This window comes from Muntiacus reevesi, chromosome X, assembly GCF_963930625.1.
Source record: "Muntiacus reevesi chromosome X, mMunRee1.1, whole genome shotgun sequence".
Taxonomy (NCBI): domain Eukaryota; kingdom Metazoa; phylum Chordata; class Mammalia; order Artiodactyla; family Cervidae; genus Muntiacus; species Muntiacus reevesi.
Window position 1 is genome coordinate 139657051 of NC_089271.1, and position 25324 is coordinate 139682374.

Below are 25324 nucleotides of genomic sequence, written 5' to 3' on the forward strand. Positions count from 1 at the left end.
TCAGCCACCAGGTTTTCCAAGCTACTGTAAGAAGCAAGCTGTATATTTTTCTCTCTTCATGTAACAGGAGTGGAAGCTGTCATATGGCACTACAAACAGTATGCCATGGAAAAGGCAAAGTCAGTCAACCCTAAGCAATGATTGCCACAATGACCAAGTGACAGTCTTCAAGGGAGTGGCCTTTGTCTCCTGTTCAGTTCAGTCAATCAGTCCTGTCCGACTCTGCAATCCCATGGACTGCAGCATGCCAGGCTTCCCTGGAAGTCTACCACCAACTCCCGGAGCTTGCTCAAACTCATGTCCATTGAGCCGGTGATGCCATCCAACCATCTCATCCTCTGTTGTCCCCTTCTCCTCCCACCTTCAATCTTTCCCAGCATCAGGCTCTTTTCCAATGAGTCGGTTCTTCGAATCAGGTGGCCAAATTATTGGAGTTTCAGCTTCAGCATCAGTCCTTCAAATGAAAGGACTGATTTCCTTTAGGATTGACTGGTTGGATCTCCTTGCAGTCCAAGGGACTCTCGAGAGTCTTCTCCGAGACCACAGTTCAAAAGCATCAGTTCTTCGACTCTCAGCTTTTTTTACAGTCCAACTCTCACATCCATACCTGACCACTGGAAAAACCATAGCTTTGACTCAATGGACCTTTGGTGGCAAAGTAATGTCTCTGCTTTTTAATATGCTGTCTAGGTTGGTCATAGCTTTTCTTCCAAGGAGCAAGCGTCTTTTAATTTTATGGCTGCAGTCACCATCTGCAGTGATTTTGGAGCCCCACAAAATAAAGTCTGTCACTGTTTCCATTGTTTCCCCATCTGTTTACCATGAAGTGATGGGACCAGACACCATGATCTTTGTTTTTTGAATGTTGAGTTGTTGGTTTTTTTTTTTCATTTATTTTTATTAGTTGGAGGCTAATTACTTTACAATATTGTAGTGGGTTTTGTCATACATTGACATGAATCAGCCATGGATTTACATGTATTCTCCATCCCGATCCCCCCTCCCACCTCCCTCTCTACCCGATCCCTCTGGGTCTTCCCAGTGCACCAGGCCCGAGCACTTGTCTCATGCATCCAACCTGGGCTGGGGATCTGTTTCACCCTAGATAATATACATGGTTTGATGCTGTTCTCTCAAAACATCCCACCCTCGCCTTCTCCCACAGAGTCCCAAAGTCTGTTCTGTACATCTGTGTTTCTTTTTCTGTTTTGCATATAGGGTTATCGTTACCATCTTTCTAAATTCCATATATATGTGTTAGCATACTGTAATGGTCTTTATCTTTCTGGCTTACTTCACTCTGTATAATGGGCTCCAGTTTCATCCATCTCATTAGAACTGATTCAAATGAATTCTTTTTAATGGCTGAGTAATATTCCATGGTGTATATGTACCACAGCTTCCTTATCCATTCGTCTGCTGATGGGCATCTAGGTTGCTTCCATGTCCTGGCTATTATAAACAGTGCTGCGATGAACACTGGGGTGCACGTGTCTCTTAAAAATATGGAACGCTTCACAAATTTGCGTGTCATCCTTGCACAGGGGCCATGTTGATCTTCTCTGTATCATTCCAAGTTTAGTATATGTGCTGCTGAAGCGAGCACGAATGTTGAGTTTTAAGCCAGCTTTTTCACTCTCCTCTTTCACTTTCATCAAGAGGCTCTTTAGTTCATCTTCATTTTCTGCCATAAGGGTGGTGTCATCTGCGTATCTGAGGTTATTGATATTTCTCCTGGCAATCTTGATTCTAGCTTGTGCTCAACCAGCCTGGCATTTTGCATGATATACTCTGGATATATCAGACTTCCCTGGTGGCTCAGATGGTAAAGCATCTGCCTACAATGCTGGAGACCTGGGTTCAATCCTTGGTTCGGGAAGATCTCCTGGAGAAGGAAATGGCAACCCACTCCAGTATTCTTGCCTGGAAAATTCCATGGATGGAGGAGCCTGGTGGACTACAGTCCATGGGGTCGCAAAGATTTGGACACGATTGAGCAAGTTCACTTTCACTTTTCACTCTGCATATATATAAGTTAAATAAGCAGTGTGACAATATACAGCCTTGACATACTCCTTTTCCAATTTGGAACCAGTTCATTGCTCCATGTCCAGTTCTAACTGTTGCTTCTTGACCTGCATACAGATTTCTCAGGAGGCAGGTAAGGCAGTCTGGTATTCCCATCTCTTGAAGAATGTTCAACAGTTTGTTGTGATCCACACAGTAAAAGGTTTTGGTGTAGTCAATAAAGCAGAAGTAGATGTTTTTCTGGAACTCTCTTGTTTTTTCTGTGATCCAAAGATGTTGGCAATTTGATCTGTGGTTCCTCTGCCTTTTCTAAATCCTGCTTGAACATCTGGAAGTTCTCGGTTCATGCACTGTTGAAGCCTCGCTTGGAGAATTTTGAGTATTACTTTGCTAGAGTGTGAGATGAGTGCAATTGTGTGGTAGTTTGAACATTTTTTGGCTTGTTTTAAGATGAAATTAAAACAAACACAAATTGTAGAAGCCAATGCAATAAGACAGATAAAGAAGATAGGTTTAAAAATGAAATGACAAACTATTTAGAGCTCATAGTACTTAAAAAATACTTTTATTCATTTATTTATTCATGGTCTTCATTGCTGTGAGGGCTTTTTCTCTAATTGCAGCGAGCAGGGGCTACTCTCTAATTGCAGTGCATGGGCTTCACATTGTGGTGGCTTCTCTTGTTGCAGACCATTGGCTCTAGGGCACACGGGCTTCAGAAGTTATGGTTTGTGGACTCAGTAGTTGTGGTTCCCAGGATCTTGAGCATAGGCTCAATGGTTGCAGCACATGAACTTAGTTGCTCTGCGGCATGTGGGATATCTAGATCAGGGATCAAATCTGTGTCTCCAGCATTGGTAAGAAGATTCTTTACCACTAAGCCACCAGGGAAGCCCCTCATAGCACTTTTAAAAGTGATTGGGTATATGGTTCACAGGCCAAAAATAATAGCTTTCTATATACCAGCAATAAACAACTGAGAAGTGTAATAGAAAAAACCAACCTTCTGAAATACATAGGAATAAATCTGACCCCAAAAATGGTCAAAACTTTTATGAAGGAAAGTATAAAAATGTATTGAACATAGAAAAACCTTATAAGTGAAATACAGGATGTTAAAAACATAAATTCTCACAAAAATAATCTTGTAAGATCAAGGTGATCACAATCTAAATTCTAAAAGATACTTCATAAAGTTTGACAAATTGATTCTAAAATTTAAAAATAAAGTGAATATGCAAGAATAGCCAAAATAGTTTTAAATAGACAAGGTACTTGTAGATATCAAAGCATTTAATTACCTCTGGGTAATTAAAATGTATTTACATAGGACTAGACAAAACTAAATCAATAGAGCATAATGAAAAGTCCTGAAACTGATTCATGTACCTATGGGAATTCAGTATACAATAAAACTGGCATCTCAAATCAATGAAAAGACTGACTATTCAAAACTTCACATCTAGACAATAGTTTATCAGTTTAAATAAATAATATTATTACCTCATATACATCATCTGGAAAACTAATTTTCATGTGAATGAAAGAGCTAAATGAAAAATATGGATGCAGTCTTCATTTATGCAGAATATATAATAAATGCTTACAAACCAACAAGACAAAGATGTTTAACACAGTAGCAAAGTGCGCAAAGAATAAAAACCAAAAGTTCACAGAGGAGTAAACTCAAATGGCCAATAAATCTAAGAATATATCCAATCTTCCTAGCAATTAACAGTGAGATACCATTTTCATCCATTAGATTGCCAAAATAAAAATTTTCTAAAACATCAAACCTTGACAAGAAAAATGTTTCTCCTAACACTACTCAAGCCACCAGATGTAACTTCCAGGTTATAGATTTAAGGGAAACAGTAACAGGTAAAATAATACCATTTGTTACAATACCATTTGAAAGAATCAGACAGATACAGAACAGGAGACAGTCTACAAGACAATTAACTTGATATCTTTCAAAATCAATGTTTGGAGAAAAAAAGTGGGAATACTGTTCTAGAATAAAAGAGTCTAAAGAGATAACAAAACCAGAGTTTCACAAAGGACCAAACTGACTCAAAAAGAACTGTAAAAATCCAAATAGACCTATAAAAACATTAAATTAATAACCAATTACTTTCTTCCAGGAAAAGCCCAGGACAAAAAGCTTCACCAGTGAATTCTGTAAGATGTTTAAAGAAAAATTAATACTTGATACTTCACAAACTCTTGCAAAATTAGAAGAGGAGGGAACACTTCCTAACTCTTTCTATGAGGCCAGTATCACCCTGATACCAAAACAAACAAAGACATTGCAAAAAAGAACACTATAGATGAATATCCTTTACAAATAACATATATAAAATCCTCAACAAAATAGAAGCAAATGAAAGCCATCAGCATATAAAAAGGATGGTATATCATGACCAAGTGAGATTTATCCCCCAAATTCAAGATAGGTCCAATATATGTAAATCAATTGACCTAACACACCACGTTAGTAGAATAAAGGGGAAAATTCCACACAATCATCTCAATAAATTAAAAAAAAAAAAAAAGCATTTGACAAAACCAAACATTCTTTTATGATGAAAACACTCGACAAACCAGAGATAAAAGGAAATCTCCTCAACCTGACAAAGGGTGTCTATGAAAAATCTTAATAAAGAAAGACTAAAAGTTTCCCTATAAGATCATAAAACATGAATGTCAACTCTCACCATTCCTATTCAACACTGCTTGAAGGTTTTAGCCAGGGCAATTAGGTCAGGGGAAAAATGGTATCTGAGATTGGAAAGGAAGAAGTAAAACTATCTCTGTTCATAGATGATATGATCATATATGTAGAAAATTCTAAGGAAATCAGTAAAAACTTTTAGAACAAATCAATAAGTTCAAAATAACTCAACATAAATAAAACCTGATTTTTAAAATGGCAGAAAATATGAATGAACATTTTTCCAAAGATGATATACACATGGCCAACAGGCACATAAAAAATGCTCAAAATCACTAATTATCAGAGAAATGCAAATCGAAACCACAGTGAGACATCACCTCACACCTGTCAAAATGGCTATTATCAAAAAGTTTATAAATAACAATTGTTGCTGAGGATGCAGAGAAAAGGGAACCCTAATAAACTGTAAATCGGTGCAGCGACTATGGAAAACAGTAGGGAGGTTCCTCAAAAAAGTAAAAATAAGAACTATCATAAAATACAGTAATTCCACTGCTGAGTGTATATGTGAAGAAAACAAAAACACTGATTAAAAAAGATGCATGCACCCCCAATGTTCATAGCAGCATTATTTACAGTAGTCAAAGATACAGAAGCAACCTAAGTATCCATCAACAGACGAATGGATAAAGAAGATGTGGTACACACACACACACAGAGACACAGGGTGGAATATTACTCAGTCATTAAAAAAAGAATGAGATCCTATAATTTGCAACAACACAGATGGACTTAGAAGATATACTTAGTGAAATAAGTCAGACAGAGAAAGGCAAATATTCTGTTATCACTTATATGTGGAATCTAAAAAATATTCACAGATAAAAAGAACGAAGTCTTCCCAGGTGGCACTAGTGGTAAAAAACCCACCTGCCAATGCAGGAGATGGTAAGAGACACAAGTTGGGAAGATTCCCCTGGAGGAGGTCATGGCAATCCATTCTAGTATTCTTGCCTAGAGAATCCCATGGACAGAGGAGACTGGCAGGCTATAGTCCAAGAGGTCACAAAGAGTCGGACATGACTGAGTGATTAACACTTTCACTTTTCACTACTTTCAATAAAATATGCAATTAGTTAGCCTTGACTGGATCCTGGTCGCCAAAATAAAGCATTATAAAAGACATTTTGAGACTCTTAGGGAAATTTGAATTTGAACTGAATATTAAATGATATAAAGCTTAGGATATTATTGTTAATTTTCACAAGGGTGATAAGATATCATTTGAATGTAATGGGCATTTATGTAGGAGAATGTCCTTATTTTAAGAGATCCTTGCTGAAGGATTTTGATGGTTGAGTCATGATACTTACAACTTGCAATGAAGTGGCTCAGCAAAAAATGATAGCTCTATAATGGATAGATAGATAAAACAAGAATGGTAAATGTTAACAATTATTTAATTTAGGTGCAGTTATATAGCGAGTCATTATACTATCACATTTTTTCTGTTTGAAATTTTTCAGAAGAAAAGTTTGAAAAAATATTTGCAAAGGATTGGGGAAGCACATATGTTTATACATTTTAAATTTTGAAAAGCCACTTAAGAGCACGATTATAAAAAGTCCACCCACAGAATAATCCTCTATATTTGTATTGGTCTCTATATACATACATAAACATAGAGAAAAAGGTCCTAAAATACACACACCAAATGGAGGACACTGACAACTTAGGGAGGGAGTGTGGAGTGAGATTGAATGTGATGATATCACATGTGAGACCAAAACTGAATAGAATGCAGTGAAAGGAGAATAATGGGCAGAAAGAAGGACAATGAATCATGGCTTGTTTCAATCTCTAAAGATTGATAACAAACTTTCATATGAAGGGTTTCTTTTAACAATTTTTTCCCCTCATGAGGTATGGCAAGGAGTGGGGTATGAGGGGGCTCAGAAGATTTTCTCTACTTTTTGTTCAAGGTCTCCTCTCGGTCAGTTCAGTTGCTCAATCGTGCCTGACTCTTTGCGACTCCATGGACTGCAACACACCAGGCTTCCCTGGAAGTCTATCACCAACTCCCGGAGCTTGCTCAAACTCATGTCCATCAAGTTGGTGATGCCATCCAAGCATCTCATCCTCTGTCATCCCCTTCTTCTCCTGCCTTCAATCTTACCCAGCATCAGGCTCTTTTCCAATGAGTCAATTCTTCGCATGAGGTGGCCAAATTAATGGAGTTTCAGCTTCAGCATCAGTCTTTCCAATGAATATTCCATCCATTAGAATGGACTGGTTGGATCTCCTTGCAGTCCAAGGGACTCTCTAGAGTCTTCTCCAAGACCACAGTTCAAAAGCATGAATTCTTCAGCGCTCAGCTTTCTTTATGGTCCAATTCTCACATCCACACATGAAAACTGGAAAAACCATAGCTTTGAGGTCTCCTCTAGTCCCTCTCAATTTGGTTGACATCACCCTTCATCTGGGGTCTGGTCTTATCTCACCAGCAGCTGGCTTGGGGGCCCTGCTTACTAAAGGAAGGGGATTTTGTTCCCCAACCACGCTGTTCCAGGAGCACAGATTCTCATTCAGGAGGCCCCGCCTCCTGCAACAGTCCTGCCTGGTGATAGGGGCGGGGAGGGGGGGGATGGCACCGCCTTTGAGCCTTCCTGAGTTTTCCTCTGGCCTAAATGTAACTGGGGACACATCCAAACTATTTTGACAAATAATACAGCAGTGACTCGACTGAGAGAGAAAGAGAACAAGGGGAACAGAGAATGGCAGTAAAGGGGTGAGAGGAAGGGGAGAAGAGGGGAGGAAGAGGGAAGGGGAGGGAAGGAAGAGATGAATGTGAAGAATGGGGCCATATGCCAGGTTTGTTCACAGATCAAATCATCTCATTATGCGGAGAATGCTTCTGTGGACTCTGGTCAACTTAGCAGCTTCTGTTGGAGTCCTTAGTCTCTCAGAACATTTCAGTTTTATGCGCTGAGGTTCGTTTTCTAGCCTTGTGAAGATTTGCTTCAGGATGTGAGGCATGGATGTATGTGTGATTGCCTGGTCAGTGTTGATGTGGCTCTCACACTGGTCAGGGATGACCTAGGGCCATGTGGAGAGCAGTTGCTGCACTGTTCTAGTCAGTGCCCTGAGTGGTTTCACAGGACTGCTTGGGGTAGTGATTCATTGTTGAGGGAAGAGAGACTTGAGACCTGACTCTGTTTAGCATGTCCCTTGAATTGTTGGGGGTTTCCCTGGTGGCTCAGATGGTAAAGAACCCACCTGCCAATGGAGGAGACACAGAGATGTATGTTTGAACCCTGGGTCAGGAAGATCCCCTGGATCCCCTGGAGAAGGAAATGGCAACCCACTCCAGTATTCTTGCCTGGAGAATCCCATGGACTGAGGAGACTGGTGGGCCACAGTCCATGGGGTCACAGGACAAACACATGTGTCCAGTCAGACACAACTGAGCTACTAGCATTTTCACTTTCACTTGAATTGTTGGAGACAGTGTTGTGGATCTTGGTTTCATAAGTTCAGCCTAATGCTCTATGAATAGGTGGTGTGGGAGCCATATTACAAGTTGACACCATATTCTTGGTGGACTCTGGTCTGGTCTTTGGGCTTTGAGGACTGGTACCAGCTATGTGGACCTGCTCTTGTCAGTCATTTCCTCAAGCTACAGTTGTGTGCACTGGCCAGATCATGGGTTGTCCAGATAACAGGAGCAGTCGTGAGTGGCTGATCAAGCCAATAAGTGAAGTGGAGGCATGGTTATAACCTGTCACATGGTATGGGGAGATGAACAAGTGGAGGGCTGCTCCATGAAGAGCTTGGCTGGGGTGTGGTCTGCTCAAGAACAGCCCCCAAACAAAGGGTCCATATAAGGATGGGGAGTGATGGTGTGGGCCAGTGGTTAGCACGCACTGCATACCTATACTGGAGTCTTGCTGCTTTGGAAGAGATGTGCCTCATGGCATGTGCACTGAGGCAGTGAGCCTTCGAGAGCTATATAATGTTGGGTTGCAGTGGTTGCAGGAGAGGATGATGTTCAAAATATTTAACAACAGATTCTACATGGGCACTGTCCACTTGGAATACGATGCTAAAGCAGGCCTTATATCTTGGTTGTGAGATTCTGAGGAGGTCCAAAGAGTCTTAGGGAGGGTTTAGGGAAGCTAGGATGATGATGGGATACACAAGGGGAAGGGATGATGATATAGAGAAGTAGGTATTTATCAGTAAGTAGGGAAGAATTTCAGTATTTGAACATCTGTTATGGCCATACTCATGTATTCTGGATGAATATTGGTCCTAGTTACAAGGTTACTATTCTAAGCAAAGGCTGTCTGATGGCATGAGGCATTTTGAGTAGTGACAGGTGACTGCCTCAAAGTTTGTGGGGAAACAGAAAACACAGGCCAAATCAAGGCCTTTGGAAGCCCTAATTATGGAAAAGATTTTGGAAGTTTGCCCTCATCTTTGTCATTCAAATGGAAATCATTTTAAACCATATAACAGGTGTAAAAAATAATTCAGCAAAGTTCTGATTTTTCTTATCATGACTACTTCATTTTTTAAAGTCACATTTCAAACTCCTTAAAAAGTTATTTGAGGGCTTCCCTGGTGGTCCAGTGATTAAGACTGTGGGCTCCCAATGCAGGGGGAATGGGTTTGATCCTTGGTCAGGGAACTAAGATACCACATGCCTCACAGTGTGGCTAAAAAAAAAAAGTTATTTGGTGGTGCTATTGCAGTCCCGTGCCCTAAGCACATATGAGCTGGCCTTCTGGATAATACAGCACTAATCAGGGGCACTAGACAGTTGTTTCACCAGGCATATGTGAACCTTGGTCTAGGAGATGGGTTGTGTTACTAAGAGCAAAATGGCAGCATAAAGCCTGGTGAAGGTGAGAGCTGGTAAAGTCAGCTTCACCGTAGATCCAACAAGGGAAGTCTCTGACCTGGCCATCCTGCATGAAGTGGTAGCTGGGTGATCAAGATTGACCTCATGATATTCAGAGTGGTGGCATGGTGACAGATCACGTAAGACTGGCTTCACTACATTGTAAAGTTCAATAAGAGCTCCAATTTGAGCAGCAGGTGCCTCACAGAGTTAAGATTGGTGAAGCAGGCCATGGAGGTCACTGTCAAGACTCCATAATGGTAGGATGCACTCTGGTGGAGAGCAGGCTTGTCTCAGTGTATATCACAGCTAAGATGCAACCTCAAAAAGAAAGCTCTTACTCCGTACAGTTAGGGTATGGCTTCTCATGTAAGTGAGAGTTGCCTGACAGTATTAGGAGAGCGGGTGAGTGCCAGGAGGGCTGCTGTGTGGGGTTCACCATTGTGGTGTGGACCTCGGTCGGAGAAGGTAATGTGTGGGGTTATCCTGATCAGTGGATGAGATCCCTGAAGGAATGTGTCAAGGAAAAAAGAAAGGGCTCTAAGATGGATAGGGCCTGCCTTGTGTTGCAGTATGGCACAAATGTGAGGGTCTTAGGTGGGGCATGACTGACCCACTGTATGTACCTTGGTCTGAGAGTTTCCTTATTAAGATCCTGCCTAAATAGTATGTAGCATGTCAAAAGTGCCTGGTCCTGGAATGGGCCTTTAAGGATATTATATCCAGACACTTAAAACACACATGGAACCAGTACTGTCAAAGGTTTGCTGACTGGTGACTACTCAATGGCTTATATTCCATCATTTAATATCTATGCATGCTAAGTCGCTTCAGTCATGTCTGACTCTTTGCAACCCTATGGACTGTAGCTCTCCAGGCTCCTCTGTCCATGGGATTCTCCAGGCAAGAATACTGGAGTGGGTTGTCATGCCCTTCTCCAGGGGATCTTCCTGACTTAGGGATTAAACCTGGGTCTCTTATGTCTCCTGCATTCGCAGGTGGGTTCTTTGCCACTAGCACCACCTGGGAAGCCCATTTAATATCTATATAGATAAATAGATAGAGACAACCTGGGCATTCCTCTGGACCTGTTCCTAAAATCTTGTAATCTAGAAGACATCAGGCCTCCAATTTCCCATTTGCACTCAGAGACACTGGTAGCTACTGGCCAAAGAGCACTGAGAATCTCAAGATTCAGAATCTGTTGGGGTTCCAACTGTCTCATCTATTCCTGAGCCAGTGGTAGAAATTCATTCCTCAACCAGGCACACCTCTTTCCATCAAGTCTTCCAGAAGCCTATACTTCTCTGTATTTTAATCTCAAATTCCTCCTGGAAATAAACATATAGGAAGGCCCTGCCTCAGATATCCTGCACCTCACACATGGGGCACATTCCTGAATATGTCCTACATCTCAGAAGAAGAGTGAAAGTTAAAGTTGCTCAGTTGTGTCCAACTCTTTGCAACCCCTTGGGCTATACAGTCCCATGGAATTCTCCAGGCCAGAACACTGAAGTAGGTAGCTGTTCCCTTCTCCAAGAGATCTTCCCAACCCAGGGACTGAAGCCAGGTCTCCCACATTGCAAGCAGATTCTTGTCAGCTAAGCCACAAGGGAAGCCCCAGAAGAACAGATGTGAACCTAATTTAACTGTGCCTATGAGATACCTGTGCTGTACATCTATGAAAACTTTGCAAAGTAGAAGCCACCACTGTCAATTCACAGCTTTACAACATACATAACATGGCCTATTATTTAATAAAAGTATAAAATATATCACCATATCCTTTTTAGCTTTTCTGACGTAAAGGGGTGTGGCCAAGATATTAAGTCCCTTATTCTAAGAAAGAAGCTAAAGGGTTTATAAAATCACCCACTTCCATTTCTACTGTGTCAGCTTAAAACCTTATAAAATTGGTACTTATGTCAGAGAGTCAAAGGGAGGAAACACACTTATTGTAGGTGCACCAATTTTGTTCACAGAAGTTAGATAGCCTAGCTTCAAATCTTGTCTCAATCACTCAGTAACTGTGTGACCCAAGAACATTTATTCACCACTCTAGGTCTCGGCTTCATCATCTAAAAGCTAGTGATAATATTAATTGCACTTGCCCCTTGGGAATCATTGTGAGGATTAAATGAAGTTGTGGGATAATTTGCTTAAGAGGATTAGGACAGTATCTGGCACATAGTTTACAATACATGTTAGCTGCCATTATTACTAATGCCACAAGATAGAGTTTTTAAAAAAAAGAAATTATTTACTATTACTCTGTATTCTCTATAAGACATGACAAACAAAACATTTAAGCTATAAAGCTATATAAAACACTTTCTGGAGGCCCTCTGGCTCTCATTCCAGTGTTCTGTTGTCTTAACTCTTTCTTCTGTGTTGATGACCTATAGATTGTTCATGACCTCTGACTCTTGACTGCTCCTACAATTCTTCCTGGTTCACCAATAAAGTATCTAACTTAAGGCTAATTCCTCTTCCTCACCAATTTCCAGAGATGGTGGGAGAATCTGGGAGGAGGGAAGGCAGGAGAGCTGAGGGGTGTGACTCAGGTTTCTGAACTAGGCAGCTCAAAGAGCTAAGCTCAACCTGGGCCAGAGGACTGGGCTAGATGGTACTTGCTGCCCCCATTACTCTCCTCCCAGGGAGGAAGTACCGTTTATAGCCACATGCTTGTTTGTCTTCCAAGCTTCCCAGTATCTTATTTTACAATGACCTTGGAGCTGCTGAGGATGGATTCACTTTCTGTGTGTTTGGGGAAGGTCCACCTTTGCCTTGAACTGAGAGCTCCACCTTAGGGCCAATTTGAGACTTGGTCTCTAACGAGATATCTTCTTATCTAGTACTTACCATGGTTCCAGTGACAGGCTGAGAAGTGCCTAATCATTTTACTTACACACGAATTTTCATTCTCCATGGCCTTTTGTTCTTTTCCTTCTTCGGGGCAGTTAAAATTGCTTATACATGTACACACATGCATACTCATGAACACCTACATTTCCCATAAGGACTACACCTACTGATGTCACACTAAGCAGAGATCAGCACAAAACTAGAAATCCAAGTTATCAGACTCAGATTTGCAGCAGCAACCTAGTGACAAAGGGAGGAAAAATGGGAGCTTATTACCAGCTTGCTGCTGCTGCTAAGTCACTTCAGTCGTGTCCGACTCTGTGCGACCCCATAGATGGCAGCCCACCAGGCTCCCCCGTCCCTGGGATTCTCCAGGCAAGAACACTGGAGTGGACTGCCATTTCCTTCTCCAATGCATGAAAGTGAAAAGTGAAAATGGAGTCGCTCAGTTGTGTCCGACTCTTCGCGACCCCATGGACTGCAGCTCACCAGGCTCCTCTGTCCATGGGATTTTCTGGGCAAGAGTATTGAAGTGGGTTGCCATTGCCTTCTCCTATTACCAGCTTAAGAGGGAAAAAAAATCTTGAAATGTTCAATATGGAAGACTAGGTCTAGAGAAAAATAAAAAGGGAGGAAATGGGCCCAAGACCATCTTTTAAAAGCAATCTCTGTGAGCTTTTGGCTTATTGCCTGGAATGTTACAGAAATTAATTTCTTCCAGTGACAGCTAGGAAAAGGTTTCCAGTAGACAAGCTGAGTTTATCAATACAATTCTAAGATTTGGGATGGACAGTCAAACCTATTTTCATTCATCCACATATTCAACATATATTTTTTCATTTTTGTCAACACATATTTACTGTGCAACTGCTATGTGCCAGGCACCCTTCAATGCCCTGGGGAGAGACATGTGAACAAGCCACACAGAGTCACTGCTCAACTGGAACATGTCTCTTTTTAAATTTTTTTTTTCAGAATCCAAATCCAGACTGTCTTGTCTTATTTAGAAGGCAACAACCCACTCTGACCACCCAAAGCCACTGCACTCTTCCTGCTCAAACCCAAGGCCCAAAGCCCAACACACAGTTGTAAGTTTCATTTATTTCACAAAGTGGCTGAGGGACCTGGGCCACTTGCCATTTTGTCCTGAGTCTCTACTTTATAGTGTTCTCCACCCATTCCTGGCCTCCAGGTTTGCCTTGTAGGGTCTAGACACTGACATAGACACATAAGCCCTTCAGTTGAAACAAAATCATCATTGTCATGTCCTCATTAGGGACCCTATTATATACTCTCTGCACAATTCCTGACACTGGCCAGTGCCAATCTGCCAAGGGAAGTAGAACAATCAGTCTCTGACAGGCTCTTGGCTCCCAGCAGGGATTCAGGATGAAGCCCAGGGTGAAGGATGAGACCTTGCTTACTGGCAGAGGGAGAGGGTTGGATAACACTCTGAGATTGTTGCCAGCAGCTCCTTCTAAACAGAGGGGCTGGCCCTAGAGGTCTGAGGACCTCATCCCAGCCCTGCTACTAAATTCCATGAGTGAGTTCCTTCACTGTGACAAGCCACATGTTGGCCGTGAATACAAATTATAACAGTGTTTTGACTGACAACATTAGCCAGAGTTACAAGAAGCTCTGCGTGTCTAGAAGAGTTTGTTGATGCTGCCTTGTCTCCGGTGGATAAGGGATTAGAAAGTGCATTTGTAGTGGGAAAGCAAAATAGTGGTGATGACTTTATAGTTCAATTCAGTCGCTCGGTCGTGTCTGACTCTTTGTGACCCTGTGGACTGGAGCACGCCAGCTTCCCTGTCCATCACCAATTCCCAGAGCTTGCTCAAACTCATGTCCAGTGAGTCGAAGATGCCATCCAACCATCTCATCCTCTGTCTCCCCCTTCTCCTCTTGCCCTCAATCTTTTCCCAGCATCAGGGTCTTTTTCAATGAGTTGGCTCTTCACATCAGGAGGCCAAAGTGTTGGAACTTCAGCTTCAGCATCAGTCCTTCCAATGAATATTCAGGGTTGATTTCCTTTAGGATGGACTGGTTTGATCTCCTTGCAGTCCAAGGGATTCTCAAGAATCTTCTCCAGCACTACAGTTCAAAAGCATCAATTCTTTGGCACTTTATAGGCAGGCTTTTTCCCCCCAACTTTTTTTTTTTCAGTCATTCTGAGGCACTCTCCACTGCTTATCTTGATATCCGCCCCTGTGAGCAGTGAGGAGCGTATGTTATGAAGCTGATATCAGGGAGGATGACAATGACTCCTCACAGCCCACGCTTAGGGCCCCCTGCCTGGGAAAGAATCCACAGGATTGTTCAAGGGAGGGAGCAAACTGTGGGGAGGAGGCTGGGGGTGTCGGAGATGATTATAACCCACACGTTCTAGTTGTACATTCTGGGAGGTATGAGATGTGATAAACAGATCCCTTGAAATAAGAATTTTCTGTACCCTTCAGTTGCTTTGTACTCCTCAAGGATCCCGCTGCCATTACTTTCAACTCTCATCTCTATGCTGATGAAATCCTCCACCTCTATCTCCTCCTCCCTGCAGGATTCTAGGCCCACATTGAAAGGCACTGCCAGAAACCTCAGGGGATGAGTGAAACTCAGCATGTTCTAAACCAAGCCTGTCATCCTTCCTTCCCACCCACCAGCAATTCTTCTCCCAAGCGTTTTGCTTTGATTGCATGGCAAGAAACTTTGAAATTATCATTTATCCCTTGCTTCCACTCCTATAACTTCCAGATAGCAAGTTCTACTGATCTAGTCCTCCACCTATTTTTTTTGATTAATGAATGGATAATTACTTATTTATTAATTGATCCGTGGTCCCAGTTTTAAATCTCTGTAATAGAAATAGTGACCTAAGAAGCCTTCCAGTGTTTCCAGCATTGTATGTGTGCATGTTCAGTCATATCCATCTCTTTTGTGACCCTAAGGACCATAGGCAACCAGCTTCCTCTGTCCATGGAATTTCCCAGGTAAGAATACTGGAGTGGGTTGCCATTTCCTCCTCCAGGAGGTCTTCCTAACCCAGGGATTGAGCCCACATCTCTTGCGTCTCCTGCACTGCAGGTGGATACTTTACTGCTGAGTCACTGGGGAAGACCATTTCCAGTATTAAATGCCCTGAAATGAAATCTGGGTGGGTCTGATCTGATATTGATATTTTTTTCCAATTTTGCTTCCTATTATCACCAATTTAATTAAAGGGACTTTACTGCCTGTTGCATCACTGCAGTAACTGCTCTGCTGCCAATTAATTTATTCAACATTCATTCAATATATATTTACTGTATGTCTACTACATGCCAGGTACTGTTCCAGGCATGGAGGATACAAGGGCAGATGAAACAGAAAAGGCTCCTACTCTCATGGAGCTTACATTCCAGTTGTGTGTCTGGGTGGTGGGGAATAAACACTTAAAGAACGAGAAAATTTGATAGAGATAAATACTATGAATAAAATAAAACAGGGACTTTCCTGGTGATCCAGTGGTTAAGAATACACCTTTCAATGTAGGGATGGGTTCAGTCCCTGGGTGGGAAACTAAGATCCCACATACTGTGGGGCAACTAAGCCCATGCACTGCAACTAGAGAACCCACGTTCACAACTACTAAGCCTGTGTGCTCTAGAGCCTGTGCTCTACAACAAGAGAAACCCATGCATCACAACTAGGAAAAGCCCTCTAGCCTCAACAAAGAGCCCATGCATTGTGACAAAGACCCACCACAGTCCTCCTCCCAAAAAGAAAAGAAAACAGGCTAATGTATTAGAAAGTGATAGCAAGGAAGGAAGTCAACTTCAGGTGGCCAACACAGCCCTTTCTGAAAAGGTGACATTTATGCTGATTCCTTAATAATAAGAAGACATCTATCACATGTAGAGAATTAGGAGATCAGCATTCCAAATAGAGAGATGAATTGGCATGGAAGCCCTAATGGACTTGTTTACCAAACAGACAAGACAGTGAGACTGAAATATAGGGAGCAAGAGGGAACGTGGCACAAGCTGAGGCTGAAGAATCATGCAGGGGCCAAATCCTGTAGGACTCTTGTATGTCACAGGAAAGAGTTTGGATTTTTTTCTAAGTGCAATGAGAAGTGATGGTTTCAAGCAAATGAGTGATGATCTGACATATTTTGTTAGATTTTTTTAAATATTTGTTTATTTATCCATTGAGCCTTTGCCCTCAGTCATGCCTATTGAAAATCCCAGGTTTCAGTACCTTCCCTGATGCCCCAACAAGAAATGATCCCTCCTTTTCCTGGTGCAGTTCTTAAGGCCTACAGAAAAAACTACAACCATGAGCATTTATATAGTTTCAGCTTATAAGGTTATATGCATGTTTTTATTTAGACTCATAGTTAACACTGTCCTATCCTATAACCCATTGCGTTTATGTGTCTCTCCCCCTTAATGTTCAAGTAACTCTCTGAGATCAGGTACCAGGCCTTAAGCCACAAATACTCATTAGTATCTATTACTATGTGTAGAGTGTGAAATGACATCACATCTTCATTTATACACAGATATATCTCAATGCAGTCAACTTGTTTTGAAAGTTAAAAAGCATCTGGAATTTCTATAAGAGAATCCCTTATGGCATTCATCTCACAGGCTATCAGTTTAAAGAGGCCTGAATCTTATTATGGTGATCAGATTAAAATGTATGGACATGTCGAATCACTATGTTGTGTAAAAGGCACTGACAATGGTGTTGTAGGGCCATTATAATTAAATAGCAAACAAACACAAAAACTCACAGAAAGACAAGATATTTATGGTTACCAGAGGTGGGGTGGGAGAGGGGGAATTAGATGAAGGCAGTCAAAAGGTAAAAACTTCCTGTTATAAGATAAATAAGTACTAGGGATGTAATGTACAGCATGATAAAGATAATTAACACTGCTGTATGTTACCTATGAAAGTGGTTAAAAGAGCAAATCCTAAGAGTTCCCATCACAAGGAGAAACACTGCTTTTCTTTTTGTTTAATTTTGTGTCCATATGAGATGAGATGGGCTTCCCAGGTGACTCAGTGGTAAAGAACCCTTCTGCCAATGCAGGAGATACAGGAGACATTGGTTCTATCCCTGGGTCAGGAAGATCCCCCTGGAGAAGGGCATGACAACCTACTCCAGGATTCTTGCCTGGAGAATTCCATGGACAGAGGAGCCTGATGGGCTACAGGGGGTCACAAAGTGTCAGACATGACTTAGTGACTGAGCACACATGAGCATGAGATGATGGCTGCTCATGAGACTTATTGTGGTCATCATTTCATGATGTGTAGAGTCAGGTCATGATGTTGTACCCCTTAAACTTATACAGTGCTGTAAGGCAATCATATCTCAATAAAACTGAAAGAAAATAAATACAAATAGGCCTGTCTCTCATTCACTGGGGACTGAGTACTGAGCTTCCACCCCTTCATGTGGCCGGGTGCTGTGCCATATATGCATTCTAGGGCATGATTATGTGTTATGACTCAGCATGCTGAGAGCTGTACATAATAATATGGAATTGCCGCATTAGTCAAGTTCTGCAGCATTAAAGGTTACAAACACTGAGACAATTCATATAGGAAAGATAGGGGAATGAAATACTCATTAGTATCTATTATTTGTAATAATAGCAATTTTTTTTTTTTACGTTTCAGTACTATTCTGAATGTTTTTCATCTAAACAGGTGTTAGCCATATCTTTAGTTACAGATGTAGAAACTAAGGCACATCCAGGTTGAGGGACTTGGATGAGTCACACAGGTGACAAGTTGCTGAGTTGAGATTTGGGATGCCCCACCCCATTTGTAGGGCTTCTCAGGTGGCACAGTGGTAAAGAATCTGCCTGCCAATGCAGGAGATGCAAGAGACACGGGTTTGATTCCTAGATCTGGCAGATCCCCTGGAGAAGGGAATGGCAACCCACTCCAGTATTCTTGCCTGGAAAACTCCATGGATAGAGGAGCCTGGCACGCTACAATCCATGGGGTCACACAGAGTCAAACGTGACTGAGCACATACGTGCCAAACTGAAGCCCAGTGAAAGGAAGTGGCTTGTTTAAAGTCATATGCTTGTTGGACCACAGGCTCCTCATGCCTCATGGAGTCAGTTCAGTTCAGTTCAGTTCAGCCGCTCTTTGCGACCCCATGAATTGCAGCATGCCAGGCCTCCCTGTCCATCTCCAACTCCCGGAGTTTAACTCATGTCCATCGAATCGGTGACGCCATCCAGCCATCTCATCCTCTGTCAGCCCCTTCTCCTGCCCCCAATCCCTCCCAGCATCAGGGTCTTTTCCAATGAGTCAACTCTTTGAATGAGGTGGCCAGAGTACTGGAGTTTCAGTTTCAGCATCAGTCCTTCCAATGAACACCCAGGACTGATCTCCTTTAGGATGGACTGGCTGGATCTCCTTGCAGTCAAAGGGACTCTCAAGAGTCTTCTCCAACACCACAGTTCAAAAGCATCAATTTTTCGGCGCTCAGCTTTCTTCACAGTCCAACTCTCCCATCCATACATGATCACTGGAAAAACCATAGCCTTGACCAGACGGACCTTTGTTGGCAAAGTAATGTCTCTGCTTTTTAATATGCTATCTAGGTTGGTCATAATTTTCCTTCCAAGGAGTAAGCATCTTTTAATTTCAAGGCTGCAGTCACCATCTGCAGTGATTTTGGAGCCCCCCCCAAATAAAGTCTGACACTGTTTCCACTGTCTCCCCATCTATTTCCCATGAGGTGATGGGACCAGATGCCATGATCTTAGTTTTCTGAATGTTGAGCTTTAAGGTAACTTTTTCACTCTCCTCTTTCACTTTTATCAAGAGGCTTTTTTTAGTTCCTCTTCACTTTCTGCCATAAGGATGGTGTCATCTGCATATCTGAGGTTATTGTTATTTCTCCTGGCAATCTTGATTCTAGCTTGCACTTCATCCAGTCCAGTGTTTCTCATGATGTACTCTGCATATAAGTTAAATAAGCAGGGTGACAATATACAGCCTTGATGAACTCCTTTTCCTATTTAGAACCAGTCTGTTGTTCCATGTCCAGTTCTAAGTGTTGCTTCCTGACCAGCATACAGGTTTCTCAAGAGGCAGGTCAGGTGGTCTGGTATTCCCATCTCTTTCAGAATTTTCCACAGTTTATTGTGATCCACACAGTCGAAGGCTTTGGCATAGTCAATAAAGCAGAAATAGATGTTTTTCTGGAATTCTCTTGCTTTTTTGAAGATCCAGCAGATATTGGCAATTTGATCTCTGATTTCTCTGCCTTTTCTAAAACCAGCTTGAACATCTGGAAGTTCTCAGTTCACGTATTGTTGAAGCCTGGTTTGGAAAATTTTGAGCATTACTTTACTAGCATGTGAGGTGAGTGCAATTGTGCAGTAGTTTGAGCATTCTTTGGGATTGCCTTTCTTAGGGATTGGAATGAAAACAGACCTTTTCCAGTCCTGTGGCCACTGCTGAGTTTTCCAAATTTGCTGGCATATTGAGTGCAGCACTTTCACAGTATCATCTTTCAGGATTTGAAATAGCTCAACTGGAATTTCATCACATCCACTAGCTTTGTTTGTAGTGATGTTTTCTAAGGCCCACTTGACTTCACATTCCAGGATGTCTGGCTCTAGGTGAGTGATCACACCATCTTGATTATCTGGGTCGTGAAGATCTTTTTTGTACAATTCTTCTGTGTATTCTTGCCACTTCTTCTTAATATCTTTTGCTTCTGTTAGGTCCATACCATTTCCGTCCTTTATCGAACCCATTTTTTCGTGAAATGTTCCCTTGGTATCTCTAATTTTCTTGAAGAGATCTCTAGTCTTTCCCATTCTGTTGTTTTCCTCTATTTCTTTGCATTGATCGCTGAGGAAGGTTTTCTTATCTCTCCTGCATATTCTTTGGAACTCTGCATTCAAATGGGAATACCTTTCCTTTTCTCCTTTGCTTTTCACTTCTCTTCATTCCCAACACAGGACCACCTCACTGATGGCAAGGAAAACAAGCGGATGGCCCACCCTTTAGGGCTGAGCCATTTTGACCTTTTCATTTGGTGACAGCAAATGAGAACAGTCAATGCATATAAAGCACGTGGAACAGTGGCCAGCAAATGGTAAACCTGCAGTAAATGATAATGGCCTTCTTGCCCTCTCAGTCTCGGTTCCCACATAGCTCACTCTGCCCACCATCAGTCAAGGATCTCTTCTGGCCCGCAGTTGAGCAGGTTAGCCAGGATGACCCTTGTTAACAATGAGAAATGAGATTACAGACTGAAACTTAGATCAGTAAATGAGAAGGCCAGACTACTTCAGCTTAGTGGCATGGCAGTGGCAGAAACAAAAGCTCAGAAGCAGGGTCAAATAAAGGTGACTAGTGTTGAAAAGTTCCTGTCCGCTGGAGCACCAGACAAGCATCTGGTAGCCAGTGCAACTCATGAGCTACCCACTACCCCCGCAGCCTAGCCCAGCACTGGACCATCGAAACAGCAAGTGGGATGCGGGGAAATCAGCCATGGAGGCAGTTGCCTAGAATCTTGAGACCATAATCTTGAGACTTCCTAGGGGAAAATTAATTTTGCTCATTACACCAGCACCTCTATAGCTGCAGGTGTGTGACTAGGCGTGACTGCTGGTGAGACAGGTGGCCCTTATTTAATAGAATAGACCCAACTTTTGTTGGCAAATCCAACCAGTTATCTTCCTTTCTCAACTTCCCAATTATCTTCCTTCTCATTATCCTGGGAAACATCAGATTGAGTGCAATCACATCGCACTTAGAGGGATAGCAAATTTAGTGAAATCTCTTATTTATATGAAAAAGAAACCCATAACCATATGCTAAATTTGCCACAATTTTTTTCAAATATCAGTAGAAATATTGGGCTCAAAACATCAGAAAATAGAACTGTTGAAAATAAAAGTATAACATAATCCCGGCAACCGGGCAATATCTGCCAATAACATACTGGAAAGCGTTAGCAGTGTGGTTCTGCTTTTAACTAGTGTCAAATCACCTTACTGCTTCCAAATTGACATTCAAGGTAATTTCCTATACATTTTGGGCACTTTGCCCATTGCTTCCCCTTGTTGGCCTCTTTCCAGACATCTGTGCCTGATTAATCCTGTAGCATCTGATGAGGATCCTTGGGAAGAAAAGCTAACAGTGCCTAAGATCTAAAGTGGCAGTCAATTTCATTGTGGAAGGCAAAAGAGGAGAAAAGAGTTAAAGGAGTCTGTGGATGGGGTGTCTCTCCTCCAGGCTTCCCTTGCAGAGGTTGTGTAGACAGACTGCAAGCTTTCATGTCATATGTCATAGCTGGAATCGTTCATCTTCTAGACATTTCTGAGTCTCTAATGCCAGCCCCCACTCTCCTCCCAAAAGGCTTGTGTTCACAATCTCCATGATCTAGCTTAGGTGGGCAATGCCAAAATGGCAGGTTTTCTTGGAGTTTCTATTCCACTAACCTGCAAAACGCATTCTATGATCACATTCTCATAGTCACAGATGATAGCACAGATGGAAAAATTAACACTTATGAGTTAAAGTACTCCAGAATTCTGGTATGCACATTCTTCAAAGCTGCACCTGAGGGACTGCTACTACAGTGTGGGAGATGATGATAGATGGGAGTAACCAACAAAGCATCCATTATTTGCCAGTGACCACTTATCTCCCTATTTCTATGGTAACATCCAGGGAGTGACCAAGGTACTTGGACAGAAAAGAAAAGAAAGGACCAGAAACCTTGATACCACTGCTTTTGAAAAGTTGCCAACTCTTTTTCTAGGGGTTCCTACACAAAACAGAGTGGTTAAAGACCAAATTAAGAAAGCAGGTCTTGGGAATTCCCTGGTAGTCCAGTGGTTAGGACTTGACACTGTCCCTGCCAGGGTCCAGGTTCAGTTCCTGGTTGGGGAACTAAGATTCCACAAGCCATGTGGCATGATCCTCCCCCTCCCCTCGCCAAAAAAAAAAGAAAGAAAAAAAAAGCAGGTCTTGTTCTTTGTTGATGTGCTATTAGCAGCCATTGAGTGAACATAGAAGGAAAATGAAGAGCAACTGAAAGCCACATTCTCAGGATTTGTCAAGAGAAGGGGGTAGCAAAAAAAGAAAGAAAGAAATAGAAATTATCTATTATGTTAGATTACGTGTCCATTCTCAAATGTTCTAATAGGAGAATATATTATAATATAATAAATTAATCTTTAAATACTAAAAAGAAGAGTGGGGGTAGCACAATGGGGAACAACATCCCTCCATTGTTTGGTAATGTGGTGATAACATGGTGGTAGAGTACAAGAGATACATGGTGGAAGCCTGAATTCTCCTTCAAACTTAGTCATTATTTCACTGTGTGGCTCCAGGCAAGTAAGTTCCTCATCCACAAAAATTGACATAACTTAGCCAGACTACCTGTCTACTTCAAAGAATGATGACAAAATTGCATTCAGTATACTTTGGTTTCTTATACTGGTTGAAGCCACCAAAAATCTCTGGATAAATATGTTTTTTTAAATGTCTTAAAATCAACAAAGAACCACACTAATTATGAACTATCAGAAAGAGAAATTAAGAAAACAATCCCACTTGAAATTTCATCCAAAAAACAACAAAATACCTAAAGAATAAATTTTAACCAAGGAGATAAAAGACATGTACACTGAAAATGACAAATCACTGAGGAAGGAAATGGAAGAAGAAACAAATAAATGGAAATAAATTCAGTGCTCATGTGTTAGAGCATGGGTTGCTTCTTAAAATGTCTATACTGCCCAAAGTGATCTACAGATTCAATGCAATTGCTATCAAAATTCCAATGGCATTTTCCACAGAAATCAAACAAAGATTCCGAACATTTGGATAGAACCACAAAGGACTCAAATGGCCTAAACAATCTTAAGAAGAACAAAGTTGGAGATGTGCTCCTTGATTTCAAACTATATTACAAAGCTATAGGAATGAAAACTGTATGGTATTATTATTAAAAAAGACACATAGATCAATGGAACACAAGAAAAGGCCCCACAATAAATTCATGAATATATATTCAATTATTTTATGACAAAAGAGCCAATTATATACAATGTGGAAAGGACAGTCTCTTCAATAAGTGGCGAGAAAATTGGATAGTCACATGAAAAAGAATGAAATGGGACCACTATCTTATTTTTTTTTTAATTTTTTATTTTTCAGTGGGTTTTGTCATACATTGATATGAATCAGCCATAGAGTTACACGTATTCCCCATCCCGGTTCCCCATCCCACCTCCCTCTCCACCCGATTCCTCTGGGTCTTCCCAGCCCACCAGGCCCGAGCACTTGACTCATGCATCCCACCTGGGCTGGTGGTCTGTTTCACCACAGATAATATACATGCTGTTCTTTCGAAACATCCCACCCTCACCTTCTCCCACAGAGTTCAAAAGTCTGTTCTGTACTTCTTCGTCTCTTCTTCTGCCCTGCATATAGGGCCATCGTTAGATGCCCAATCAGCAGATGAATGGATAAGGAAGCTGTGGTACATATACACCATGGAATATTACTCAGCCATTAAAAAGAATTCATTTGAATCAGTTCTAATGAGATGGATGAAACTGGAGCCCATTATACAGACTGAAGTAAGCCAGAAAGATAAAGAACATTACAGTATACTACCACTATCTTATATAATACACAAAATTTAGATCTAAATGGATTCAAGACTTGAACATAACATTTGAAACCATAAAGCTCCTAGAAGACTACAGAGGCCATAAGCTCATTAACACACATCTCAGCAATGATTTTCTTGGCTCTGACACCAAAAGCAAAGGCAATAAAAGCAAAACCAAATAAAGGGGACTACACTAAACAAAAAATTTCTGTACATCAAAGAGAGCCATCAACAAAATGAAAAGGCAACCCACCAAATGGAACAAAATACTTGTTTAAATCATAGATCTGATAAAGGATTAATGTAGCCATGAAATTAAAAGATGGTTGCTCCTGGGAAGGAAAGCTATGACAAATCTAGACAGCATATTCAAAACCAGAGGCATCACTTTGCCAACAAAGGTCCATCGAGTCAAAGCTATGGTTTTTCCAGTAGTCATGTATGGATGTAAGGGTTGGACCATAAAGAAAGCTGAGTACCAAAGAATTGATGCTTTTGAATTGTGGTGCTGGAGAAGACTCTTGTGAGTTCCTCTGACTGCAAGAAGATCAAACCAGTCAATCCTAAAGGAAAGCAACTCTGAATATTCACTGGAAGGACTGATGCTGAGGCTGAAACTCCAATCTTTTGGCCACCAGATGTGAAGCGCCAACTCACTAGAAAATACTCTGATGTGGGAAAGATTGAAGGCAAAATGAGAAGGGAGTGGCAGAGAATGAGATGGTTAGCATCACCAAGTCAATGGATGAGTTTGAGCAACCTCTAGGAGATAGTGAAGGACAGAGGAGCCTGGCGTGCTGCAGTCCATGGGGTCACAAATAGTTGGACAGTATTTAGTAACAGAATGACAACAAATCAAAATATATAAAGAACTCATACAACTCAATAGCAAAAAACAAAACAAAAACAATCCAATTAAAAGTGGGCAGAGGATCTGAACAGACATTTTTCCAAAGAAGGCATACAGATGCCCAATAGTCATATCAAAAGATGCTCAACATCACTCATCATCAGGGAAATAAAAATCAAAATCACAATGAGGTATCACCTTTCACCTGTTAGAATGGCTATTATGAAAAAGACAAGAAATAACAAGTGTTGGCTGGGATGTGAAATAAAAGGAATTACATTGTTGGTGGGAATATAAACTGATGTAACTACTATGGAAAACAGTATGCTGCTGCTGCTAAGTTTCT

General features: G+C 41.4%; 1 non-coding gene across 1 annotated transcript; it reads right to left on the minus strand.

The window, feature by feature from the left end:
• Positions 1-1499: 1499 nt before the first annotated feature.
• On the minus strand, positions 1500-1606 carry LOC136154866 (U6 spliceosomal RNA). The gene has a single exon (XR_010660572.1). It is a non-coding gene; the product is annotated as a U6 spliceosomal RNA (small nuclear RNA).
• Positions 1607-25324: the final 23718 nt, after the last annotated feature.